The following is a 16,001-nucleotide window of genomic DNA, read 5'->3' on the forward strand; positions in this document are numbered from 1 at the left end:
AAAACTATCAGAATAACAGCTGCCTTCAAGACTTTTCAAGTTGGTAATGTAGCTTGAGCCCAGCACATATGATAAAAATCCACAGCATTTCTGCTCCTTTGCTGGCTTTGAACTCAGCACTAACACTCTAGCTGACCTCAGTGCCAGCTATCAGAAAGTCTCATAGAGGAGTTTCAAAATTCGCTCCATCATATGAGCTAACTGCTAAAAACATGGTCTCTGAAAGAAACATAGTCCAGCAGAGCAAGCCATCTACTTACAAGAGACTACAGCCTCTCCTGTTAGATGGCTTTTCCTCTTTGCAGTGGGTCGCATTCTGATGGCAGCTCTACCCATGGAATCAGGAGCAGTAATGGATTGCCTCCAGAGTCTCGGCATGTAAGCAAGATCAGGCCGTTTCACTTTTGAAGCATGCTGTCAGTAAATGTCACATTTTATTTTGCTTCTGAAAGACAAATATGGCAACACACATTTTGTTATCAGGCCAAAAGAATTATAACTGTATTTTGCTGAAAGCAATGTTGATTTGGATTTAGCCTAACACTGCTTGTAAAACTGAATTACATTGGATTTGTTCTAAACAGCTGTGACGTTAGGATCTTTACATGCGCACACACACTCACTCTGCTGGCTACAGTAAAACTGCAATTGACACTCAAGGGAAAGGCAGCTCCTCTCAAAAGCACAGGAAGTCTCTATCCACTCTATCCAGGCCTCAGGAGCCAGTGAAGTAAGTGAGAAGAGAGAATTCATAGGAAAGTCTGGCTTCTAGATAGCTGTAGATGATCTAATACCAAGTCAAACACAGACACAGGGAGCAGAACCTACACGGGTCCCTGGAATCTCATTGAGTCTCCAGCCAACAGACCCCACAACCAAAACGTAACACTGAGTTTCGTAACACTCCCATTCCCCTGACACAAGAACTCAGTACTAACGGCCCACACGCTGAAAACACCGTGCAAATTCTAGGCCATAAGCCTGTCTGAGGGTGCAAAGCCCAAAGACAGTGGGCACCACTGAAGCAAATACAGCAGTTGGAATTTAAAGAGGAAATCAGTGGTGCTGGACTAGACTCAAATATCTGATACAACTAGAGAGGCATCCACTTACTGAAGGCTTATACATCTTCCCAGTGAAGCGTGACTGAGCAGAATTGCAAGGGGCAGATGCAAGAAGTTTGCAAGATGCAAGACAATACAAAAGTGTTTGCATCGCACCCTTCTGCACTGCCATCCCAGTGCACCACAGGCACGTTATGGACAATCCTGGATGTACTTACTGGTAGGGAACTTCCTCCTGGCCCACCTCTTGTATGGATGCTCAGGTGTTTCTAACAACGCGAAAGACCTCGTGTACAGTTAAGGACTAACAAAATACTCAGCCACAAAAGAAAAGATGTGTGCAAAGCTATGCCTGTCCTCCAGAAAGTAAAGACCTCATAGTGCTCATCGCTTTCTGCTATAAATATCAATGGCGTTGTTTTATCTTGTTTTCTTCAATGAAAATGGAGGGCAATGTGAATATATACCTGTCAAAACAGTTCCAAAATCATAACACTATTTCATACATTTTCTTTCCTAGAAAAAGACTACAAACACCTGAAAGATGTTATTGCTGCTCCCTAAAGGGACTACAGGAAAGCCCCCAAATTCCAGGGAGAAAAGCAGAGAAGCCCACAGAACAGAGCAGAGCCCTACTTACTGCTAAGTCTACAGACTGATGTCTGAGATTGCTGTACTACGACACCAGCGACAGAAACCACCTGACCCATTCTGCTGTACCTGGGTTATCTAATGATCAGCCGAGATGGGACAACAGGCAGAAAAGGAACGGGAGGCTTCCTCGCGCAAAGGGGGAGGCTGTTCCCTTCCTCACTGGCAGAACAGCTGTGAGAAATAGACCCTTGTCCTTCCTAGTGCTCCAGGTTATGATGTTGGCTTCCTCTCTCCACAGAGCGCTCTGTCACAGAGGCAAGGAAGGTTTACGCTATAAGGGCCCAGTTCAAAGACTGCTGATAGCTCATTACTTTCTGATGGAGTTTAGATCAGGTCTAACATCTGAGGCAGTGGTTCCTCTCTTTCCACAATGTATTTTTGTTCCATAATCCAAAGAGTTCCAAGAAATATCACAGGGTCAAGCGCCAGTCTGAGCCAGCCTACTTTCAGGGTAGGATCCCAAGTCTGCTAGCTTTGGGCTTCCGTGGTCGCAGTGTCTCAGCTGCTCTAACCAAGCTGCTGTGTTGACCTCTGATATAATTTTCTTCATGAAGACAGGCCTAGTTACTAGGTAGAGCCTAGCTGCGGCAGCTAGTTCTAGTTTAACTACGTAAGTGGATGAGAGGGCTCACTAATAAAACAATGATGGTTTCTGTGTTTCCAGAACATAATCTCAAACCCAATATACCAATGCCGGGCTCCAAGTTCCCAAACTCCATCTGTAGCAATCATTAAATAAACTCTTAACAGTGTCTTCTGTAGCTTTTAATAGACTGGAGTACTTACACTGTCAGCTTTTACTGGGCAAGATGTAATTTTCCAATAAACACGACCTCTTCCAAAAAGCAGCACTTTCTGAACTTTTTCCAGAATCCAAAGGTTTTGGCTGCAGCTGCAGCAATGGGAATCGAATTATAAAAACAAAATCCCTCCTTTCACTCCATGCTTTCAAATGTTTTTCCAGGGCTGAAATGAGAGGCGCACTCACTATTTGTTTCTGCTTCTGTTGGCTTTTAAAAGCACAAGAGGGTAAAGGAGCTGGACGGCTGTACCTTTCACAGCTTGCTTATGTACACAGTGCCACAACCTTTGCGTCGTGCTGTGAGCAGCTGCGCTGCAATTGTATTAGTCTGACTGACTGTAAACTGTGCGGTAATATGTAAAACATATTGTGAGTGATGATGACTAATTGGAGAACATCTTGCAAGATACTCTAAACGTGTGTAAAATGTCATCCAGCTGTAAGCTGCATTCTGTCCTGTTTGCCCTTTATTACTTATCAGGGCTTCAGGGCTCAACAGCAACTTTACAGATGAATGGTATAAGAAGAAGTAGCCCTTGTTTCAGCCTCCTCCACCTTTAGTAACTGATAATTGATCAACGAAATTTAGGTATCAAGTTCTGGTTTTCTAATAGTCTAGAGGAGCTTGTTTGTCAGTGAGGAACTTGGATAAATCAGCCACCATTTGGGGAAAAAAAAAAAAAGCAAAACCCAGCCTAAAAAACCAACGGCCACCCCCCCACTCCCTGCCATCGTATTCTAAAATCTCCCTGTTTCTAGTGCTCTCACAGAGCGACTGACCTCTACTGTCACACTCCTCGCATTGGCACTGCTGCAAATGCCAGAGACACAGGGTAATAGCATCTGGTTCAAAAAGCCAGCAGCTCCTACATTCAAAAGGGAGAAGCTACCTCTTGGAAGGAGTGGGTTAGCTGCCTATTACAGGAACCAAGACTTGCACTGGAGGAAATACTAGGTTTGCTCCATTGTCAGAACACCAGCCAGTCATGCTGATCTACCTAAAACATTCTCTTCCAGCAGGGAAGGTATTCCCCATCTCAGAAAGCAATTCAGTATTTATCTGTAAGAGCCATTCTCTGCAAGTGATAAAGCCAAATCATTTGAAGTCCCCTGCAAAATTTAAGTCTGTTAAATTCTTTAGAATTACAGATACCAGACTCAATGGGATATAGCAGTGAAACTTATCTTTTAATGGACATAAAAAGTGGATCATCTCTTTTCTTAAATACCGTTATGCAACATACTCTGGAAGCAAAGAAGATCTTACAGTTACGAATAAGAGATTAACCAGACCGGCCCAGAATAGCTGTGCCAGTTTTAATAAGAGGTACGCTTTATAAAAGCATAGCTGTCCTGTTGTGCTAGTATTGCTTGCCTATGGGATACGTGAACAGCAATTGCCACGCAACACATCCACGATCGAAGTACATAGCAGGTAAATTACAACAGATTCTGATCACTAAAGTGTTACAGCTTTTGTCTAGAGAAGCCTCTAAAGCTGAAATCATGTAGGATTCCACAGAAAATGGGAAGTCCTCATTAAAAGAGAGCAATTGGTGTGTACAAGGAGACTCCTCAGGACCGTACAGTAACGTCTCCAGACACTTACACTGCAGATGCCCTATGCCTTCACAGCATAACATGCACAGAAAAACCTTCAGCAACAGATCCCCAACAATATCCCCCATTGTTCGGTTTAGCTCGCACCGGTCTGAAACAATAGGTTGGTTGTAGTCCCAATAAGCTGGAACATATCTGCTATCTGGTGTGCAGGCAACAGGGAGGTTAGCTAAGGGTAAAAATAATTCTGTCCTCCTTGGTGCTGAAAACCCTTTCATTTGTACTGATATTCAAGGCTCTAATTTAAACAGGGACCATCTCTTTCTGAACACATCTGACTGGCAGCGCAGGATAGAATTTCAGCTGTATGGTCTAGCTTGTCCATTATGCATTTAAACACTGTCAAGACGACGCTAATAAACCTCACCATGACCACTGCTCCCGAGGGATCAGAACCAGCTCCTCTGAAAGCCACAGAGTTTTTAGAGATGACCAATAATTAGCAGTGGAGTTTGGTTTCCTGTACCAGACCACGAGCACAGGCAGGACCCAAGGGAGCCTTCGCAAGAGCTTCATCGGTTGCTGGTTCGCCCCTCTGCACGCACAGTGTGCCTCAGGTGGAGCTCACAGACACCGAACACAGCAGTCTGCCAGTGACCTGGTATTCACCTCCACCACTGGTGCTTTAACAGAGCAGTTTTGTTCCTCCCTGTAGTGGAGGGCGTCCAAACAGCAAATGTTCAGTGAGGGCAGGAAGAGCGTTTGAAGCAAATTCTTGCAGAAATAAATGTGAATTTACTTAACTTACCATGTCTCCTGCTTTTCCCCTCAGCCCCCCTTTTCCTTCCTACTGCTATTCCTCAATAGCATCCCTCTACTTTCCAAGTCATCCTTCACACTCACCACTGTGTACCTCTCTGCTTTTTGCCACCCACTGCCTGTTTCTTTATTTTCTTTTTCTAATTTCTTTCCCCTACCTCCATCTCAAAACAGACTTCTTTCCAGGTGAGAATATTTTACTCAGTGATTCTATTGAAACACATTGTAAAAGAACTAACTCTTGCTGCTCTTAGCTCCTCAGAACACACTCATGTAAACCAGCCGAGCAAAAGGGCCGGGGCACCAGCAGAATCAAGCCTGCACGGAAATATTTGTTTCCTGTGTTTCTTCCTCTAAATGGGTCTGAGGTTTTATGGCTTTGTCAGCCACACAGATTTTGTCATGAGTTTCAGCATTCTGCATTAAGCTGCAGCTTTTGCATGTCTGTGTTTACAAGCTAATTGAGCTTTCCTTTATAATGAGTTTCTACCTCTCATGTTACGGACCGCAGCTTGAACGCTAGAAATACAAAGCTTCAAAATCCAAAATTTATAACAATAACTTTCCACAATAAACTTATGGTTTTAAGCCAACCTCATCATTTTGAGGTTCAGTTCATGTTTTCAGGCTCCTTGGCAAGTAATTATACTAAAGTTTGATGCTCCAATACTGCAGAACACCAAACTCTAAAAGCCAGATATCCACATTTTTCCTAAGCACAGCGAGAGAAACTCGACGGGTCAGTTCCTGCTCTAAAGGCTTAGGGTAGAAAGGGGAAGAGTCAGTCAGCAAACAGCCAGGTGAACGCAGCACTTCATCCACCCTGCAACAATTTAAACACATACACTTAAGTAACAGTCCTCCCTTCATGACAGTTTCACCCTCTCCATCCTGCTGGTCTAAATTTCCCTGCTAGAACGGGCTCTGAAGAAACACTTTCTGAAACAGAAGTGATTCTCTTCATTCATCTGCTGGGATACGTTCCTTGCTTGCAACCTGACAACACAATTCCCAGCACTGAAGTTTGCTCTGAGAGGTAGCCACTAACACCAGGTGCCTTTGCCACCCACCGAGTGCCTGGGAAGAGTTAAATACTCTCCCATTCAAGCTCAGAGCTCTTTGCAGGCCAGCAATGTTCAGAATAATATGCAGGTTGTCATTAAGTATGTTGTATTAATACTTGGTATTAAATTTTAATAGAGTGATTACAGAGGAGAAAAATTGTACCTCAGATTAGAAAGGTATTAAAGAGTTCGGAAAAAAAATCTTTATTTTGAAAGAAGCATTTATCAGGTAACTCATCAGACTATTTATTCTTCATAACACTTTGGCAGGATGTTCAGAATAGGGCAAGCCTTCCCATTAATACAATCAGAGATTCAGCAACATCTGTTCTTCACTTTTGTTCATCTCAACAATATAAACTGGAAGTATGTTTCCAAATCTAAAAAGGCACCTAACTGAAAGGGCCTGGACATCCATTCCTCCCAGTCTATTCGCTATCAGTGAAGTACAGTGAGTCTACTGACTAGGGAACCTCTTTAAGTAAACCCATCAATTCAGATACTGATGAAAAATAAACAAACAAAAAAATCCCAGCAACTTTCATTTGGCAAATCCATTGCAAACCAAACACAAGCCAGGGTTCAACTGGATCCCAGAGTCACAGCTCACGGGCCTCCATGGGGATTTTTATGGTGTCCAGTTCTCCCTCAAACTACCTGGAAGGCTTCATATTTTCCAAAGGGAGGAAAATGGTTGCACTGGGACAGCATTGGAACCATTGATCTCAGAGGCCCAGATTCTCCAGTAGCCGAAGGAAACAAAGAAGCTAGTGTTTTCTGGGAATAAGATGGAAGAAAAATAATTTTGTCTGAACTAGCACTTTTCAGTGAAAACTCTTTATGTCAGAAAATTCACAGCTAAGTCTATTGATGGGAAAAATATAAATATCTTGTCCCGTTGCTTTGAATCATCCTGACTGACTGCCGTGTCCTGACCCAAGACACAGCCGATCAAGGAATATTACAAGGAAGTTCTTTCCCTTGAATGCCTCATGGCATCAGCAGCAGAACAGCTTGTAAGAAGGAGCTCTTTTCAAGTAAAGCTGGTTACAAAAACATGTCTTAGAAATATTTCGGTAGAAGCAGAAGAGAAGATTCCAATTTTCTTTTGAAATTACTTATTTAGTTTTGTATTCTGCAACATAAAGAAATAAAGATGAAACTGGAATGAAACAGATTTTTAGTCTAACAGGACCACAGAAACACAGACATCTATATAGTTTTTGTTTCATGGAAGTCTTTCACTGCCTTTTTTTTTCCCCCTATTTTCAAATAGAAAATACTGAGTGTTTCCGGAAGTGACCAGTCCAAGCCCTGCTCTGGCTTCCTTATATACACAGGCATTTATAAAAGGCAGAAAATAATGTTTACTGTTAATTGTCAATAGCAGCCTTGCTGCCCTAACTTCTTATTTCCTTCAGGTGCACCTTGAAGACATATCAAACAAACACAGAGCCAGCAGAGAGCCTGAATAAGCTAGTGTCTCTGGACTTTCATTAGCAGAAAAGCCACAGTTAATTTCCTAAAGAAAAAAGGAAATTGAAGGGTTGGTTTTAATCTTGTCCCGGACTGAGTGAATCCAAGAGTTGAAGCAAATGGTATCCCCATAAATCTAACAGCAGCCACAGTGAAACATTATCCCGTGCCTTTTTTAGGAAGTACTTAGTGTAAGAAGTAGCAGAAATGGTTAGTGGAAACAGACCCTTGCCTCAGTGCTGCAGCCATTCCTTGATGCTGTGACCCTACCAGATGTGTCCGTTTCAGAGGCAGCACCAGGGCCAGATAAGGACCCTCACCATGGAATTAATCAGTTCCCATTTTCTTAACCCCTCATGTGCCTGCGCAGGGGGACTGCGAGCACCTAAAGGTTCTGGGGCCATCCAGTGCCGAGAAAGATGTGGTCAAACCTTACTTGCTCCCTGCAGCCCTAGCAAGAGAATAGAAATCCAACCAGCCCATGGGATGTTGGCAATTCAGTAGGGTGCCCTCGCAGCCTGGGCCCAGAAAGGAGCACCCATGAGCTTAAGGCCGCTGCTTGGAACCAACAGGCTTCATGACGACAGCAAAAAGAAGCCCTCTGCCCTGGCCTGGACTTTTCACCAGCACAATGTATTTGCAAAACACTGATAGGAGTTCAGAGTCCCAGGTCCCCGCTCGGACTGCGACCTCACACCCTCATTTGGGGTACTTGTCCTTAGACATTCTTTATCTCCCACAGCGCACCACAGATAATCCCTGGAGTAGCTCTACATGCACCCCTGCAAGTTGAATTTCATATCTGGCTTCTCTCAAACTCACCTATAGCCATTTCTTGACTTTGGCAACAGAGTCTAGCATTGTCTGAGGCAGGGCTAGTGCTCCAGTCAGTTCTCCCAGCAACCTGTTCACTTCTCACCTGTTCCTGCTGGTTCTGGTAATCCCAGTGCCTGAACTAGTCAGGAATCATTCGGATAGAGATGGGCACCCATACCTGACTGCTGTCATCCACGGAGGGAGCGGGGAATTCAAACCCTGCAGGAAGAGACAAGCTTACGTGGTTAATGTGGTGGATGACTAAACTGGAAAACAAAGGGATGCCCTTGAAATGAAACGGGGGAAGCTGAAATTAAAACTTAGGAAGAGCCTCAAGAGAAAAGTGTACCTTTTGGAGAGTAAGAGGAAGCACTAGTATCTGAACTCACTAATAACTAGCAGGAAAACTACTGTGCTCTCTCTGCCCACCTGTGCCTGAGCAACATTATTTCAAGCTTCCTCATGTTGTGTTTTTTATTTAATTTTCCAGCGAACACACTCTTTTATCATCCAGAACCGTGAAAGTAAATTAAGAAGAAATGGTTTTCTTTCAATTAGACTCACAGTTGCTTTGAGTAACTGCCTATAATTCTATTTAATGAAAAAATAAAATCATTATTCCAGTTCTGCCTGTGCCCTGTGACAAGCACACAGACGGGCCCCATTAGCAAGCACTGTAGATTTACTTAATTAGAAAAATATTTTGTTTTCTCCAATTTTTAAAAAAGGAGAGAGAGAAAAAAAGAAGCAAAAAGAAACCTCCAGGCACAATATTAATCTAACCTGTTACCTAGTGCTTAATAACTTATAAACTAAAGGCATCTATCAATCTATAATTTAGTTTTCCCTTTGATCTGTTCTAGCATTTGGTTCACAGCCTAGTCAGCAGGCTGGTGCTGTCCTACCCTTTCTGTTTCGCTTCTAAGCACGAGGTCCTGTACCCCTGCCTAAGCACTAACCAACTCCCAAACCCGGATCTCAGCTCAAGTCTATCAGTGTTGAACTTGAGGCTGGGCCTGTCTGCAGAAGCAAAGGCTGTTCGGCGTGCGTGGCTCCGGCTGCTCGTTTCCAAGACCACTGCCAGCGCAAGCCGGTCAGAGCCTGCATTCAGACAGGTCCCACCAAAGGGCCAGCTAATCTCGGGGAAATCAATGGGACTCTTCTACCAGTTCCTACCCATTTTACCTCTGCCCTAAGTATCCCAACCCTCTGTCTCCTTCCTTTAGCTCCACATGATGCTAACGGACAGGAGACTTTAAGGACATGATCTGCAGTTGTAAGTGACTGCCTTGACAGTGAGTGTTTCAGGATCCGGATTTAAAAGTTTGAGAACAAATATCCTGCTCTTCAGTTCCTTTGTTGGTCTCAGCAGCATCTCCACAGCAGAAGAGCAGAATGTCAAAGGGGCAATTAAACAGCACTGACCAGAAACAAAAGCCCCACTGTGCCAAGCACAGTGTGCTCTTCATGCAACGAGAGTTCAAACAAGGATGCTCTCTGGCAAGGAAGACTAAACTCCACATTTCTGATAACCACAGACCTCCTTATGGAGCTTCTACTGGACTGCTGGTAAAAGAAAGCAGAAAGTCCAGTGGCGATCCTTCAGCACAGCTGCATGCCTGGCACTAGGTGTCAGAGTTTCCTGGCTTTTATGGGTTACTTGAAACAATGCACTTTCATTTTATCTGCATCTTGCTTTTTTACGATGATTACTACTCCACTGTAGCACGAATGCCTCCAAGAAGAGGAAGTTTCAATTAGGATGCTGAAACCCTAAGCTGTAGTTTTATGGCTTTAAATTAACATATAGAGATTTGCTCCAGGTACCGTAACAAAATCAACATCCAGCCATGCTATCTGATTACACGAGCTGATAAAGAATTTATGGAACATAGCACAGGAAGCTCTCTCTTTACTGGCCGCCATTCCACAGGGCAGTGCCCCTCGCAAGGAAATGATGGGGCCAGTGGCAGAGGAGATAAAACGCACTAGGCTGGATCCTCAGCTGGCATAAATCAGCCATGCTTCACTGACTGGGCCACTGCTTGAGCCGTACTGGGCTGTGGGTCTGGCTGGAGCACTATAGACTTGCTTGTCACTCTTGGCTCATGCAACAATTTATCCCCTTTTCGGCATTTACTGTCTTTTCTCTGGTAAAATTGCACACAAACCTACAAGGACTGTAGTTTCTCAGCTGTACCCTTCTTCTGTCATCATCATCTCAGTTGGTAAACTACCTGAACAGATGTCCTCTGTGTGTGTATTTGTAAAGTATGTGACAATTCTTCTCAAGTATCTGAGGAAAAGGGACGAATTGCCAGCATCTGATCTCTTCTGTCTATTAAGAGATTAGGTAAATCAGCAAACACTTAATGCAAGCTTCCCCCCACTTCAGGTGGGCCCTGAACTATTATGGAGTCATGCTAGCAGTAAGCAGCTAGTTCTGCCTCCAAATGACTCAGCTCTGGGCTTCTGTAGACTGAAAGACGCAACAGGGAGGTCAAAGTGAGACCTGGATTTTTTTCCTCCGCTCAACAAACAACTGCTTCACGAGGTGGATGGTGTCACTGGGCTGCCGTTCATACGGGAACTGAGCACCATGGCTTGTTACGGCATGGCACAGTTGGCTGTAGTTAGTGACAGGACTACCGCTTGCTAAGCTGAGCTCACTTTGTCCGGGTTCAAAGTTACACAAACAAACTTTCAAAACCAAAAAGATGGTCATATCATAGTCATTGGCCAAACTACCTTGAACACAGTTGGAATACAGTGTTCAGCACAGACAGTGATTCGGGGCTGCGTTTCATTTTTGGGAGGTAGGATAGTTGCAAACACAAAACGCGAAGCAGTCTGGAGGGCATTCCTCAGAGATGTTCTGCATTATTATAAATTACACAGGCTCTTAAGAAGAAAAATGTTTGGCTAAATTCCTAGTCCTAGTTTGAAAGGAAGCTGCTCCTGCAGTGCAAGATCTCACTCAACTACCATCCATAGCCAGAAACACAACTCTTTTTTGCTCCAAAGTTCACTGAACTTCTTCGCTTTCCAGTTATTGCAACTCAAAGCCTGCCTGAGCTGGGAACTTTCAGATTTTCACCCATCCTTACAAACTATCTTGAATTAATAAGGGACAGTGATGTGCCAGCGGATAAATTTAAAAGTCTAAAAATAAAAATCTTTCAGTCTGAAAAGAAAAAAAAAAAAAAAAAAAGAAAAAGAAGACAGACAAAGCTTTTGAGCCCTCCACCATTAACTCCTTCATTACGTCTTACATCTATAGAGTTGGGATTTTGCAAGCAGCCACTCAGAGAAAATTCTGTGTGCTGAACTCACAAACCAGCAGCTTCCTGCTTTTGTGTTAGCCCCATTTAACCACACAAAAATAAAATTTTAAAAGTATTTCCAAAGAGGACCATCTCTATCCTCACAAACAGTGCACTGGTACCCTCTACTGGTAATGTTTTGTCATGGCAGAAGGATGGGCGTTGTATTACCAATAACGACAGTTGCATTGAAGTTGTAACACCTTTTAAGTTTAATTTTATGCAAGCATATTTTTCATTACACATCATAAGAATAACAGTCTTTATAATGATGGAGAGAATCCCTAGATTCCTGCGGAAAAAGGAAGCCAGCCTGATTTTGGATCAAACCTGCAGCGCAATGAGGTTTGTCAGATTCCAAATCTCCCTATCATGCACCATGGATGTTCTGCAGCCACATCACAAAAACTGTCTGGTTTCAGACCTTAGGTCCACTCTGCTATCCTGACGCAGGACCAACAATACCCAAACCATCCCTTACAGATGTTTATCTAACCCATTCCTAAAGTCTCTGGTGACAGACATTCCACAACCTCCTTGGACAATGCGTTCTCATGTTATGACAAAATTCCTATTGCCTTTCATCAAATGATTGATTCTTGATCAAACGAGAAGTGCTCTTGGCAGACTAATGTGGAATAATTCCCAGACCGACATTTTATCCATTGTATAAGCAACAGGGTGAGCCTCATGTGGATAGCTTACCCATCAAGGATCTCAGCACATGCACAGAAATCCAAATGCCACACAGATCAGTGCCCATTTGCACCGCACGTCTGCCATCAGACACACTGGGCAACAGCAGCTATAAACCGCCGTTTGCATTTCCCCTTCCTATCAAGATTTTCCTTCCTTTAATCATTATGTCCTTTGTAGTAATAAGACCCAATTCCAGCTCTCCATTTAACTTATGAATGTAACAACAACAAAAAAGTATTAAAAAGAAAAACAAGCAAAAAACCCCACTTCAAAATGCATGTGAGCTAGCTATTATTTACTGTAACGTATATCGTGAAATGGAAGTATGACAAATCTGCAAAAAGGAGCCTAAGCTAGCCTTGGTTAGACAGGCACTGTAATCAGGGTATCGCTGGCGTTCCAAACACTGCCAGCACGGTATTGCATGAAGCAGGGACCAGGACACTGCAGGAACGACAAGCGGAATCAAATCAAATCACAGCAAAGAGGGCCTAGAAGCAACAGGATTAAATTAGGATTGTTGTCAAAACTAGCCTCATGGCGCTTTAGTTGATCATGCTGGAATCTCTGCTTTCCTAGTGTCTATTTAACGCAACTATTTGGAAGAGAAGGGCAGTTCCTCTTAGAATGCTGCCAGAGCCTTCTGCAGAAACAACACCTCCTTGTAAAAGGAAGCACAGACACCTGAAGTGTGAGCGTGTGCGCACACGTGTGCACATGCCTGTGTTAGCCACGTCGCACAAGTGCAAGCACAGCGCTGCAGCAGGGAATAGCACTGAAAAAACACACTCATCTGACTTCATTAATCGAACTCTTGCTCATGTATCAAAGTGCAGCACGTTTTCTTGTAAAAATGATTAAGCTGCTAATTAAGCTGTTTATAACTTGTTTCCCTGGTTGCTAATGATAATTAACATGCAAATTAGCTGAGGGAAGAGAGGCACAGGGGTCCTCAGTTCATTACCAAGTTAATTACTGTTTGCATACTTAAACATAACAGTTATAAATGGTGGCATTTAATGTAATGGCCAAGATGATAATTATACCAACGACATTTTGAAAAGTCATTTCACTGTGTGCTATTTTTCTGGGTAATTAATGTTTCCATGGCTGGTTGATAAACTTTGTTCAAACCAATATGAGCTGGAAACTTAGTGTAACCAAATAAGTTATCCCTTAACAACATTTTCTTATCCTTGTTTGTTTGTAAAGCAGGGAAGGAATGAGAGGAAATAAAAGCAGTAAATTTCAGCATTAACAGAGGAGGAATAAAGCGAGGTGGTTAACACTGTCTGTTTAATTTGAGTTGACAGCATATCTACCGAGATGTTGCAACAGCTTCCTTTTTTTATACCTCACCGTTTGTTATTCTTTTATGTTACAGGGGTGCTAGCAGATCCCCTCTGAGATTCAGCCCATCATACTCATCATACCAGGCACTGCCCTTGGCCTCAGAAGCTTATAACCTAAATAAACATGGTAAACAACATATCACAAAAAATAAATTTGCTAATGGCCATTTTGCACTGAGAAGAATGGAAGCAGAGAGCACGATTTTTTTTTTTTACCACCACCTGCGTGGCGTATTGAGGACTTTGTTCAAGCAAACCTGCTCCAATGACTTCCTCACTGGACACAAAGGCGCTGGGCTAGTTGAAAAGTCAGCCGACATCAGACCTATTGGAGCAGACAAGGAAAATTGCAACTTTGCAGAAGACTGAAGCCCTCACAGGTATGCAAGAACCACATGCAGTTTCAGTAACTTGGAAAAGCCATTACTTTAAAGTTACTGTTACTCCTTGGAGACACTTCATTCACATCATGAACCTTTTGTTCAAACACAAGCACATCTATCTACCTGTCTGCAGAGTAGGCAGATCCACTTTACTACCTCATACAGAGAGCTGCTTCAGGACTCCCAGCACAAGGAGAACCAATTAAATTATGTGATTCCACTGCTGAACCCCACAGTTAAACCATACACAATAACTGACGCAGCAAAGTATGTGTGTGGTGACCTTTGGGGGTTTTCTGCTGTTACTGCTTTAATCTCTGGAATATAAACAAAGGGATCATTTCTTTCTCTAATGGAGTGACAACCTTTTTCTTGTAATCTTGCTCAAGTGCACCTTAATCCTGCTCTTTATGAAGGAGCTCTGCAATCCTTCACATTATCATTCTTGTTGGAGTGAACAGAGATGAAAACAGTCCAGTGCATAGAGAGATCACTTTGGCTTTCTGTGACCATATACCTTTATGCACGCAGAGAGCCCCAAGACATTTAATGTATTAACACATTTATATTAAAGCCTGGCAAAGCCAAGTGAAAAGTTAAGACAGTCATTTCCTCAAGGCTTTACTGAGAAGCTTGAGCAAAGGGGTAAATTTTGTAATACTCAGCCAGATCCAGAGTGATTGGGTCAGACTACAAAAGGACAAGGCTAAAACTTCTCCGACCCTTCATATGCTGTTCTTTATACAATATGATAGACTGCTGTTTGGTTTGACCTTGTATGAAGAACAGCAAATAAAAGGCTGGCTGAGAACTTGAATATCCTGAAAAGAAACACGTTGTGTGCGCTTTCCTACCAGATAACGTTAGGAAGTAGATCTGTCAATAACAAAGCTTAGAGGTCTCCATTTGGATCTGCTGTTCTAACCCGAAGGAACAGCAGCAGCTGTGGTCACAGGGATACGGTGCCGGGGTGCAGATTTCCTTCACGAGAGAAGAATATCCTCACTCAGTTTGATAACAGTTACCAGCAGTCTAACTCTCCTAGCAGACTGCGGGTGTGGAATTAAATAGGGATGAAATTTCATCATGTGGCTTAGTACATCACCAGAGCTTCTTGACTTCAGTGTTGTGGGCATTCAGTCACTCAGCCTGTGTAATTTAGTAAAAGTCATCTTCATTCCCTAGCCTGCATGCCTACGCCAGCCTAAATGAAACCAGAATTTGGTGTCAGCTCCCCAACCCCAACAGCTCAGAATGAAGAATGTTAGTCAAATAAATCAAAGATCTTTAAGTTACAATGCCCCACCCCATTACACTTCTTTCTATCAAACAAAATTTGTTCTCTACTTTTTAAGGCCAAGTTTTCTGTATCAAATGCATGTATTACTGGTTTCTCACCCTCAGCCCTAGCTCCACCTAGCACTCAAACGCCCTGAGGGGAGGGACTTGTTACATGCACTGAGAGCCTCTAAAAGAAATAACTGCAAGATTTCTCACTCATGTCTCTTTGAAAAGCGTTACTGCAGACATGTGTTAGTGTATCTCCTGCTTTGCAAAGCTTTCCACTTATTGTGCCGTGTTTACTCCCTCCCCATCCACCTCCCTTTAAAAATTTATCAGTCATCGGAGACATCACAAGGAGCTATTGTAGCATACTTAATATTTAATGTTTAGATAAACATCTCCACACCTTCCCTCTCCCCCCACCCTGCATTTTTACAGTCCTAGAAACAGGGCTTGCTACATCTACCTCATAGGACAAACAGCAAATTATCCGGTGGCTTGAGAAAAACGTTAGGAGCCAGGGCCTCTAAGTTACATTGCTGGTTCTGCCATTTATAACAACAGGTTTTCACACTGGGTTCTAGTCACATACCTCAGGTATCAGGCCACAGTCCTTTCCACCAGAAAAACACTCTTTTTCCATCAGCACTGAGTTTTTGTTCTTGGCTGTTTCTCTTGCTCCTTTAAAGATTTAAATTAGGAATC

This window comes from Chlamydotis macqueenii, chromosome 21, assembly GCF_036417535.1.
Source record: "Chlamydotis macqueenii isolate bChlMac1 chromosome 21, bChlMac1.mat, whole genome shotgun sequence".
NCBI classification, from domain to species: Eukaryota; Metazoa; Chordata; class Aves; order Otidiformes; family Otididae; genus Chlamydotis; species Chlamydotis macqueenii.